Consider the following 12,899-nt stretch of genomic DNA (forward strand, 5'->3'; position numbering starts at 1 on the left):
CAAACAAAAGCCCAGGTCCAGACAGCTTCACAGCTGAATTCTACCAAAAATTTCGAGAAGAGCTAACACCTATTCTACTCAAACTTTTCCAGAAAATTGCAGAAGAAGGTAAACTTCCAAACTCATTCTATGAGGCCACCATCACCCTAATACCAAAACCTGACAAAGATACTACAAAAAAGGAAAACTACAGGCCAATATCACTGATGAACATAGATGCAAAAATCCTCAACAAAATTCTAGCAATCAGAATCCAGCAACACATTAAAAAGATCATACACTGTGACCAAGTGGGCTTTATCCCAGGGATGCAAGGATTCTTCAATATCTGCAAATCAATCAATGTAATTCACCACATCAACAAATTGAAAAATAAAAGCCATATGATTATCTCAATAGATGCAGAGAAGGCCTTTGACAAAATTCAACATCCATTTATGATAAAAACTCTCCAGAAAGCAGGAATAGAAGGAACATACCTCAACATAATAAAAGCTATATATGACAAACCCACAGCAAACATTATCCTCAATGGTGAAAAATTGAAAGCATTTCCCCTAAAGTCAGGAACAAGACAAGGGTGCCCACTTCCACCACCACTATTCAACATAGTTCTGGAAGTTTTGGCCACAGCAATCAGAGCAGAAAAAGAAATAAAAGGAATCCAAATTGGAAAAGAAGAAGTAAAACTCTCGCTGTTTGCAGATGACATGATCCTCTACATAGAAAATCCTAAAGACTCCACCAGAAAATTACTAGAGCTAATCAATGAATATAGTAAAGTTGCAGGATATAAAATCAACACACAGAAATCCCTTGCATTCCTATACACGAATAATGAGAAAGTAGAAAAAGAAATTAAGGAAACAATTCCATTCACCATTGCAACGAAAAGAATAAAATACTTAGGAATATATCTACCTAAAGAAACTAAAGACCTATATATAGAAAACTATAAAACACTGATGAAAGAAATCAAAGAGGACACTAATAGATGGAGAAATATACCATGTTCATGGATCGGAAGAATCAATATAGTGAAAATGAGTATACTACCCAAAGCAATTTACAAATTCAATGCAATCCCTATCGAGCTACCAGCAATATTTTTCACAGAACTAGAACAAATAATTTCAAGATTTGTATGGAAATACAAAAAACCTCGAAAAGCCAAAGCAATCTTGAGAAAGAATGGAACTGGAGGAATCAACTTGCCTGACTTCAGGCTCTACTACAAAGCCACAGTCATCAAGACAGTATGGTACTGGCACAAAGACAGAAATATAGATCAATGGAACAAAATAGAAAGCCCAGAGATAAATCCACACACATATGGACACCTTATCTTTGACAAAGGAGGCAAGAATATACAATGGAGTAAAGACAATATCTTTAACAAGTGGTGCTGGGAAAACTGGTCAACCACTTGTAAAAGAATGAAACTAGATCACTTTCTAACACCGTACACGAAAATAAACTCAAAATGGATTAAAGATCTAAATGTAAGATCAGAAACTATAAAACTCCTAGAGGAGAACATAGGCAAAACACTCTCAGACATAAATCACAGCAGGATCCTCTATGATCCACCTCCCAGAATTCTGGAAATAAAAGCAAAAATAAACAAATGGGATCTAATTAAAATTAAAAGCTTTTGCACAACAAAGGAAAATATAAGCAAGGTGAAAAGACAGCCTCTGAATGGGAGAAAATAATAGCAAATGAAACAACTGACAAACAACTAATCTCAAAAATATACAAGCAACTTATGCAGCTCAATTCCAGAAAAATAAACGACCCAATCAAAAAATGGGCCAAAGAACTAAATAGACATTTCTCCAAAGAAGACATACGGATGGCTAACAAACACATGAGAAGATGCTCAACATCACTCATTATTAGAGAAATGCAAATCAAAACCACAATGAGGTACCACTTCACACCAGTCAGAATGTCTGTGATCCAAAAATCTGCAAGCAATAAATGCTGGAGAGGCTGTGGAGAAAAGGGAACCCTCCTACACTGTTGGTGGGAATGCAAACTAGTACAACCACTATGGAAAACATTGTGGAGATTCCTTAAAAAATGGCAAATAGAACTGCCATATGACCCAGCAATCCCACTGCTGGGCATACACTCCGAGGAAACCAGAATTGAAAGAGACACATGTACCCCAATGTTCATCGCAGCACTGATTATAATAGCCAGGACATGGAAACAACCTAGATGTCCATCAGCAGATGAATGGATAAGAAAGCGGTGGTACATATACACAATGGAGTATTACTCAGCCATTAAAAAGAATTCATTTGAATCAGTTCTGATGAGATGGATGAAACTGGAGCCGATTATACAGAGTGAAGTAAGCCAGAAAGAAAAACACCAATACAGTATACTAACACATATATATAGAATTTAGAAAGATGGCAATGATGACCCTGTGTGCAAGACAGCAAAAAAGACACAGATGTGTATAGCAGACTTTTGGACTCAGAGGGAGAGGGAGAGGGTGGGATGATTTGGGAGAATGGCATTGAAACATGTATACTATCATGTAAGAATCAAATCACCAGTCTATGTCCGATGCAGGATACAGCATGCTTGGTGCTGGTGCACAGGGATGACCCAGAGGGATGTTGTGGGGAGGGAGGTGGGAGGGGGGTTCATGTTAGGGATTGCATGTACACCCGTGGTGGATTCATGTCAATGTATGGCAAAACCAATACAGTATTGTAAAGTAAAATAAAGTAAAAATAAAAAAAAAATTCTTCTGTGAAATTTCAATAGTGTGAACTTATTATTCTGAAGAATTGTAATCCTGTCCACACTGAGGCCTACCTATCAAGTTCATCCTAAAGGAGGTACTTGAAGGAATGTCTAGAAATTGTCATGTTCCTGCTGCATTTCAGTTCAGTTCTGCAGTGTTATTTTAAATGTCTTCCTCAGCAACAGTGTAGTGTCATGTTAGAAAGAAGTTGACCCAACCCTCCAGTTGTCCATCATGTTCTACATGTCATATACCACTTTTTTATAACCTTGCAATGTATTTGCCTCTGTACAATAGTGGAATCTTTGGTCTTGCATCGGAATAAAATAAAATAAACCCATCATATTTGGAACATAAAAAAATAAAAACAAAAACATATTGTATAAAAGGATAAAGTTTAGAGGTCACCATTTCTAAGGAAGGACAAACTTTGATTTCCTAAGGTTAGGATTCAAAATACAGTTTGTGTCATAGTATATGAAGATAGGTTGATAATGAAAAGAAAGAGAATGGAAGCAAGTATTCCCTTTATTCATAGTCAGATGTCACAGATAAAAGAATTTATAATGCATTAATAGAACAAATATTAAATACAATTGAAGGATATAGGGAGATTTTCCAAGAAAATTAACATAATGTGATAAATTCAAAGATTTCAACATTAAATCTGTTTCAAAGTAGCTGTATAATTGTACCATCAGAAAAGTTTTAATTATCCATAAGAGTTCATGGTAACTGAAGCATTGGTTGAAAATGAAAACTTTATTTTTAAGATTTCTTACAATTAGATAATATATGAAACAAATGCGCAGTTAGCATAAGTTACAAAATTTTAAAAAATATTTAGCTGGTATGGTCAAGAAATTCTGCACTCATCTGAATAGAAAAAAAATCATTCAAATAAAGAAACGTGAAAAAAAAGTAATGTTACTAAATTGACAAGTTTTTAGAAAATATCAAATCGCTAATGATGACATAGCACTCATTAAAGGGAATTGACACTATTCCAACACCTTGTAAAATGAGGAACAAATTTAATTTCATGATATAAATCTTAGTTGTTTTAAAGTGTGAAATAACATTATTGTGTTTTCTAGTATTTTAGTTTCTTCTTACCTCATAAATAATCCACACAAGAAGCATGACAACTCTCAAAAATGACACATTATCATTCTCTTATTATAATAGTGGTAGTAGAAGTCTATTAGGCACAGGTGATTTGTCCCTAATCACTTTTGTGTGCTTAGTCGCTTCAGATGTGTCTGACTCTCTGCAACCTTGTGGACTGTAGCCAGCTGAACTCCTCTGTCCATGGGGATTTTCCGGGCAAGAATACCAGGGTGGGTTGCCATGCCCTCCTCCAGAGGATCTTCCTGACCCAGGGTTCGGACTGGTATCCTTTATGTCTCCTGCATTGGTAGGCAGGTTCTTTACCACTAGTGCCACCTGGAAAGCCCCTCTAATCACTTTTACTTTCCCCCATTTGTATTCAGCTTTCCTGGTGGCTCAGGCGGTAAAGCATCTGCCTGCAATGCGGGAGACCCGGTTTCGGGTCAGGAAGATCCCCTGGAGAAGGAAATGGCAATCCACTCCAGCACGCTTGCCTGGAAAATCCCATGGATGGAGGAACCTGATAGGCTACAGTCCATGGGGTCACAAAGAGTCGGACACGACTGAGTGACTTCACTTTCCCTTTCAGAATGAAAACCCCATTTTTCCCCATCTGTGGCTAACCTTGACTGCTTTCTCTGCCCATTTTATTTCAGCAGTTTGGGTAACCCAGCTAACTAAAAAATTCTGTGCAGAATTTTTACCCTCATAGAAAGATGACAAAAAATAAATTTCTCAATTCTATACAAAGTTAAAGAGATTGAAAAATACTCAATTTTTGTATTGCTGTATAGTTTTACAAAGATGGACAACCAGTTTTAAGTTTTATATGCTGCTAGAAGTATCTCACTTTGTTTTATTTATTCATGGTTATTGCATTTTTAATCCCATAAACATGGAACTGGAAAATATAATATATATATATATATAATATCATAATGTATTATTATGGAATATGTTTTTGTATTTATATAAAATTTATATTTATAAATTATATGTGCTTAGTCACTTCAGTCATGTCTGACCGCAACCCACGAGGCTCCTCTGTCCATGGGATTTTCCTGGAAAGAATATTTGAGTGGGTAGCCTGTTCTCTTCCAGGGGATCTTCCCGACCCAGGGATCAAATCTGTGTCTCCTCTTTGCAGGCAGGTTCTTTACCTTATAAGCCATTGGAGAAGGCAGATAAATCATATATATTATAGCATATTATTATGTAATACATTTCTGTATTTATATGAAATTTATATTTATAAATCATAGAGACATTTAAGAAAAAACTCATATACCCTCATCTGTCTTTGGATTTATCTCAATCCAAAGGTAAACTATAGAATTTTAAAATGTGTAGAAGTTTAAGGCTATTGGATTAAAGAATGGTTTTTAATAGAGATAAGTATTATTTCAGTTATGTGTCTATAAGGTTCTTTTGCAATTATTTTAATTCAGTGACCTTTTTATAGTTCTGAGTCAAAGAATTCTGCAGTGCTGGTAGAAACTTTGTAACATTTTATAAATTGAATGAAAAATAGAAGAATAGAAGAGCTAAGTGTGTCTATAGATAAATAAATATTCTTCAAAATAGTGATTGGTCTTGGGTGACAAAGTGTTGCTTTTGTGATAAAAAGCTTGCTAACAGTGTTTTAATTGAAACTTTTAATCTGAATGTTGTCTGAATCCTGTTAAATGTTACTTTCCTACCTTAATTCAGATTTTCTTAATCTTCATTTTCACATTGAGTATTGTTACAGTCTGCCTCATTACACTAAAGAAAGATGAAGTAAGCTATTAACATTCTGAACAGCCTATGAGATGTTATGATATAGAATGTCATTCATTTTTATGAGTTGGCTGTCAGTGTGGGCTGCAATAAAGTTATAATTCCTTCCTGGCATTATGTGATAGCTGATATTGCTGCAAAATCCTTATTAAAATTTCAATAATTGTAATTTAAAGCAAAAGTAAATGGTGCTTTTATGAAATAGTTGTTTCTGAAAGTCAGGTGATACAGAACAGGGCTCTCCAAGATTGATATTATTTGCTTTGTAGCTTTAAAACATCATAATTTCACTGTTATTTTCTTTACTAAAAAAATTAGAATCATTCAAAACTTTTAGCAACAGAACCTGGTTTGTTTATACTGAGAGAAGTGAAATGACAAAGTTGCATTATTGCTTCACCAAATCTACTCTTAAATTGCTGCATGATGTCATTTGACAGAAAACTTGAAAGTTGCAATTTGAATATTTTTTTCCATTTAAATATTTGGTAGGGAAGGGACAGTCAGTGTTTTACATGTCGTCTCATGGCCTCATTAAATGAATATGTTAATGTAGCATTCAGCTTGCAAATTTCCTCATGTGAAATAGAAAACAACTACAAGAGAGAGCCTCTAGGACAGTTAATGCTGTATTATTTAAGCAAAAGTTACCAAAACATGCACACTGTCATTCAAAACAAAGGAATTTATACTCAGAGTTCTCTCTTATATATTATTTATGAAAAGTATGTATTGAAAGAAAGGAAATATTTTATTTTATTATTTAATTTTTTCACTGAAGTATAGGAACTATTTTAAGTAGATGATAAATGTCATTATAATGAATGTGATTGGAAAAGAGTAAATAAAGGAAGAATAATCATTTTATGTCATAACGTTTCATAGCATTTATTCTCATCTCTATCATCTTCATAAATTACTGAAACTAGAGGAGAGAAATTTGGTGCTTTTAAAGATCTCTCTAACTTTGTTTAATAAGATACCACTAATCAGATACCATGGGCTTCCCCAGTGACGCAGTGGTAAAGATTCTGCCTGCAATGCTTGTTCAATCCCTCGGTCTGGAAGATCCCCTGGAGAAGGAAAGGGCAATCTACTTCAGTGTTCTTGCCTGGAAAGTCCCATAGACAGAGAAGCCTGGTGAGCTACAGTCCATGGAGTTGCAAAAGAGTCAGATACATCTTAGCAACTAAACAAGTAACATACCCAAAGTGAACTTGACAAACTTGTATAGGCCCATGAAATAAGATTAATGCGCCAGTATACAGGCAGTCCAGAGAAGGCAATGGCACCCCACTCCAGTACTCTTGCTTGGAAAATCCCACAGACGGAGCCTGGAAGACTGCAGTCCATGGGATCGCTGAGGGTTGGACACGACTTCACTTTCACTTTCACTTTTCACTTTCATGCATTGGAGAAGGAAATGGCAACCCACTCCAGTGTTTTTGCCTGGAGAATCCCAGGGACGCAGAGCCTGGTAGGCTGCCGTCTATGGGGTTGCACAGAGTCGGACACGACTGAAGCGACTTAGCAGTAGCAGCAGCATACAGGCAGTCTACCTGAAAATAGATTCATCCACTGAACTGTCATAGCACCTTAATTCTATCACTTAATAAAATATCTTTATTATGAATCTTTATCTTTATTTTGAATCTTTACTTGTAAGTCTTTGTTATTCACTAATACTGTATATTGTTTTTGTTATTGTTTTATTTTGTTTTATGCTCTGTTGGAGGTGAGACTTTCCACTACACTCCAGAATATGCCTATCTTCTGGCCACCACAGTTAACATTTCCTTTGCTTCTATCAACAGAACCTAATTGCACCTGACGATGGTATGGATAATTGAGAAAGTGAAATATTATGGAGTTAGCAAAAGATATGCCAATCCTATGAACCATCGGTAGAGTAATAGCCTAGTTGTATCTCTAAGTGTAATCCATGGATCTTGTGCATCAGCATCATCTGGAATGCCTAATAAATATTGATTCAGGATCCCACCTCAGAGCTACTGAGGTAGAATTCTGTATGCAATTTGCTTGATGATCAGCATGTTATAAATACCAAGATAATTTCAGTGGACATGAAAGTTTTTATAAGTGGTGTGAATAATTGTCAGTGATGATGCCTATGCTGCTAAAAGCTCTGAATCCAATGGTAATGTTCAAAAAAACACACAGGGAAAGAAGCACAATGGTTTTCAAATAATTCCAGAATAGACAGGTAATTTTGTCATGGGAAATCAGCTTGGAAAATACTTCTTTTTTTATTATTATTTTATTTAAAAATGTGTTGCTTCTAAATTGAGTCTCTTAGCCTTGACCCCTTGGGCATCATTTAGCAGGGCCATTTAACTTACTCTTTCTGAGCATTTTAGGAGGCAGAATAGATCAGTAGATCACGGTTAGAACATGTACTGGTCAATGTCTCAGCAGAAAACAGATGGGATGCTAGATAGTGAGTGACCAAGGATGGAGCTAGGGACTGAAGGCACAGAATTTAAGAAGACATTCAATCTGAAGTGTGTGTAAGCACTCTAGGTGCATTATCTTTTAAAGAACAAGTGTTATACCTAGAAATTCCAGAATAATAAGGTCAGGGCAATAGTTACCAGAACTCAGAGAGGATATGTCACCTAATAGAAGTAATCTTAGATGGAAGAAGGCCTGATGCCAGCAGCCACCTTCCAAGGAGGAAGGCAGAGGAATAAATATGCAGCTATGCCTCTCCTCCATTCTCTTTATTGGTTGAACATAACCAGAAGCTGGAGGGAAGGAGAAATCTTCACTGGAGTCCATACTCCCAAGTCAGCTTTCCAGGGTCCCAGGAGGGTGGCAAAGACTGGGAAGCGCATCTGTGGTGAGGGAGATGGAAGGCACTGGGATAAGATAAAGAGCCAGAGTGCCTAGGCCTCCCAGTTCACCATCATCTGTCTTAATGTCTTAGGGCCTTGCTCATGTCTTCTACATGCAGGAGTAATAGCATCTGCCTCATAGAACTATTTTTAGGAATAAGTTAATATCTATAAAGAATTTATTTACATTTTTATTGGAGTATAGTTGATTTACAGTGTTGTATGAGCTTCAGGTGTATAGAAAAGTGAATCAGTTATATATATATCCACTCTTTTTTAGATTCTTTTCTCATATAGGCTTTTAGAGTATTGAGTAGAGTAACCTGTAGGTCCTTATTAGTTATCTATTTTCTTGTTTTAGTTATCTATTTTATATATAGTAGTTTCTGTATCTTAATCCCAATCTCTCAGTTTCCCTCTTCCCTTCTCCCCTTACCACCTGGTAACCCTAAGTTTGTTTTCTATATTTGGAACTCTACTTCTGTTTTGTAGACAACTCCATTTGTACCCTTTTTTAGAATCTGCATATAAGAGATATCATATGATATCTGTCTTTGTCATATATTACTCACTATGACAATCTCCAGGATCACCCATGTTACTGCAAGTGGCAGTATTTTATTCATTTTATCGCTGAGTAATATTCCATTGTATATATGTACCGTGTCTTCATCCAGTCCTCTGTTTCCTATGGATATATGCCCTGGTATAGGATTGCAGGATCATACGGTAGCTCTATTTTAGTTTTTTTTAAGAAACCTCCATACTATTCTCCTCAGTGCCTGTACCAGTTTATATTCTGATCAACAGTGTAGGAGGGTAGACCTCTGCTTTTTGAGGTAAAAAGTAATTCAGACATTCCCTATAACCTGCCAAATAAAGTCAAACTTTAAAACAAGATATGGAGTCACTGACATGAGCTTACTTTCTGATTCGGTGTTCCACTGAACCCAATAAATTTTCTCAGCAATTGTTTATCTAAAAAAGAGAAAGTCCTTTATCATGCCCTTTTTAAAGATGTTTTTGCTGTATATAGGATTCTAGTTTGACATTTTCTTATAGAACTTTACAGATATTTTATTTTTCTATGACTTGGAAAGTGTATGATGAGAGGTGTACTGTAATTTTAATTTTGTTCCTCTGATTGAAATGTTTCACCCTACGGCAGTCATCAATATTTTCTATTTATCTTTGGATCTTCACCTTTTAGCTATTAAATGCCTGAGTGTTTTTAATTTTATTTTATTTCCTCTAGGATCCATTGTGCTTCTTCAATTTGTATATTATTGTCATATGAAAATATTGGAAAATTATTGGCCATGGGTCTCTTTTTCTTTAAATAATTTTTTATATCCTGTTGTGTCTGTCTGTCTCTCTCTTCAGTTCTCTAGGATTCTAGTTATAGGTATTTTATTATGTTTTATTTTATCTCACAGATTTTCAATGCATTTTTCTCTTCGTTATTGTTAGCTAACTTAAAAAAAATTGTTTTCCCTCTTTGTTTCATAGGGATCATTTCTATTAAACTATCTTAAAGTACAATTTTTTTTTCTTTACTGTATCCAATCTGCTAATAAAACAATGAGAGGAATTCTTCAGGTCAGATATATTTTTAAAAATTTCTAATGTACATTTGATTTTTTTTTGTAGTTTCTTAACTCCATTTAAAATTTCTGATTATGTTTATTGTCTGGTTTTTCTACTAGATTAGTTTACATATTAGTTAGCGTTAGTCGCTCAGTCATGTCCAACTATGTGACTCCATGGATTGTAGCCCGTCAGGCTCCTCTGTCTATGAAATTCTCTAGGCAAGAATACTGGAGTGGGGTTGCTATTTCCTTCTCCAGGGGATCTTCCCAACCCGGGATTTGAACCCGGGTCTCCTGTATTGCGATTGGATTCTTTACCATCTGAGACACCAGTGAAGCCATTTTACATATTAATCATGCTTATTTAAATATTGTTTCTGTATCTGGGCATATGCAGACCTGGTTCTGTTAACTCTTCTATTTCTTGACATTTGGTTCATTTTTCTTGACTTTTTTCTTTTGTCTGTGTATGTCTTATAATTCTTGAAAAATGATGTAATTGTGATAAAAGAACAATAGAAACTGAAGTATATATTACTTATGCCCAATAATGGGCATAAATAACACTTCTGTTAAGCCATTTGTATGTAGCTAAAAGCTCAACATTCAGAAAACTAAGATCATGGCATCTGGTCCCATCACTTCATGGGAAACAGATGGGGAAACAGTGTCAGACTTTATATTCTTGGGCTCCAAAATCACTGCAGATGGTGATTGCAGCCATGAAATTAAAAGACGCTTACTCCTTGGAAGAAAAGTTATGACCAACCTAGATAGTATATTAAAAAGCAGAGATATTACTTTGCCAACAAAGATCCGTCTAGTCAAGGCTTTGGTTTTTCCAGTGGTCATGTATGGATGTGAGAGTTGGACTATGAAGAAAGCTGAGCACCGAAGAATTGATGCTTTTGAACTGTGGTGTTGGAGAAGACTCTTGAGAGTCCCTTGGACTGCAAGGAGATCCAACCAGTCCATTCTAAAGGAGATCAGTCCTGGGTGTTCTTTGGAAGGAATGATGCTAAAGCTGAAACTCCAGTACTTTGGCCACCTCATGCGAAGAGTTGACTCATTGGAAAAGACTCTGATTCTGGGAGGGATTGGGGGCAGGAGGAGAAGGGGACGACAGAGGATGAGATGGCTGAATGGCATCACCGACTCGAGGGACGTGAGTGTGGGTGAACTCTGGCAGTTGGTGATGGACAGGGAGGCCTGGTGTGCTGCAATTCATGGGGTCTCAAAGAGTCAGACACGACTGAGCAACTGAACTGAACTCAAAGTCAATCTAGTTAGTAATTGTACTGGTTTTACATTTTTTGTTTCTATGATTACCTTCAGTGAACCAAAGACTTCAAATGTCTTTTGTAGTGAACTTAGCTTGCCCGTGTCTGTGGGCTGGAGTTCCAGAGCATTTCCCCAGTATTTCTTCTCTATCCTAAGATTTCAGCAGGCCCTGTGTGCTGCCCTATATGCTTTCATAACAAAGTCGCTCTCTCTTTAGTTCCTTCTTTTGTCACAGGCTGCTATTGCTTATGATTTGGTAAAGGATCATGGTGGGTATAGGGAGATATCTCTGTTCTAATACAACAGCAGTCTGAAGCAGACATTATGTGTGTGAGGCAGACAAAATCACAGGGGTAGATGTTTTTCAAGTTTTCCCATCCTCTAATGGGTAGACAACTTGTGACTTTTACAAGGAAGGGTTATCTTTCCCTTTGCCTCCATTCCAATGGCAGTCTAACTTTGTCTTTTATTGGTGGTGAGGGACAAGTTGAATGCAAGTGAGATTCCCTCACTACCATCAGTGGCAGTAGCATTCTACTTCATATGAATATCATAGCAGCATCTGGAGAACAAAAGGATTTTTTTCTCCTCCCCCAGTGGCAGCCAACTTTTTTGTGGTATTAGGGTAGTAACATCTGGAGAAGGAAATGACAGCCCACTCTAGTATTCTTGCTGGGATAATCCCAATGGACAGAGGAGCCTGGCGGGCTATAGTCCATGGGTTTGCAAAGAATTGGGTGTGACTGAGCAACTGAGCACACAGGTAGAGACCAGATATGAAAGTGTTTCCTTTCTCTTTCTCATTGACAGATGGCTTGCGCCTTATGTTAGAGCTGGTCTGCTGCATGGGTCAGTGTCCTGCTTCTCACTTAATGTAAGCCAATATTTGCTTTATAGCACAGAAAAATCTAGCATGTAGGATAGTATATAGCCTTTTCTCTAGGGGCTGCTGATCCACACTTTATTTTCATACAGGGTCCAGAGATCAGGAAGGCTCCTACAGATTCACCTGTTCCACTGTAAAACCTAGACAGACGTTCTATGTGTCTTTCAAGGGGAATTCTTTTGGGTCTCCTGCCCTGTCACCATTTCTTTTCGAGCACCTGTTACAGTGGCCCTTGGAAAAAACCTAACAAGTTGATGTAGCTTATATGTCGGACACTTCTAGAGATTTTAAACTGTCATACTAAAGCATAAAGAGATTTAAGAGTTTGTTAAAATACTTAACTGTTTTGTTATCAGCTACTTTTTCCTATGCTCTGGCAATAATAAGAGTGTTTTCATCTCTCACTGGAAGAGACTCTCATTCTTTGAAATCTGCATCATCTGGTTGGCATCATCTCAATTTTCTGAAGGATTCAAATTATGATTTTATACATTACCTAAAGGTTTTTCATTGTTAGGAAGAGTATGATGTTTTATTCAAGCTTTTTGCATCTTATGTGGTTGCAGAACTTCCGTTAAGTTACATTATTTTCCCCTCTAATTACTTTTAACTAGGGTTTGTACATGTAGCGA

Source organism: Ovis canadensis, chromosome 7 (genome assembly GCF_042477335.2).
Source record: "Ovis canadensis isolate MfBH-ARS-UI-01 breed Bighorn chromosome 7, ARS-UI_OviCan_v2, whole genome shotgun sequence".
Taxonomy (NCBI): domain Eukaryota; kingdom Metazoa; phylum Chordata; class Mammalia; order Artiodactyla; family Bovidae; genus Ovis; species Ovis canadensis.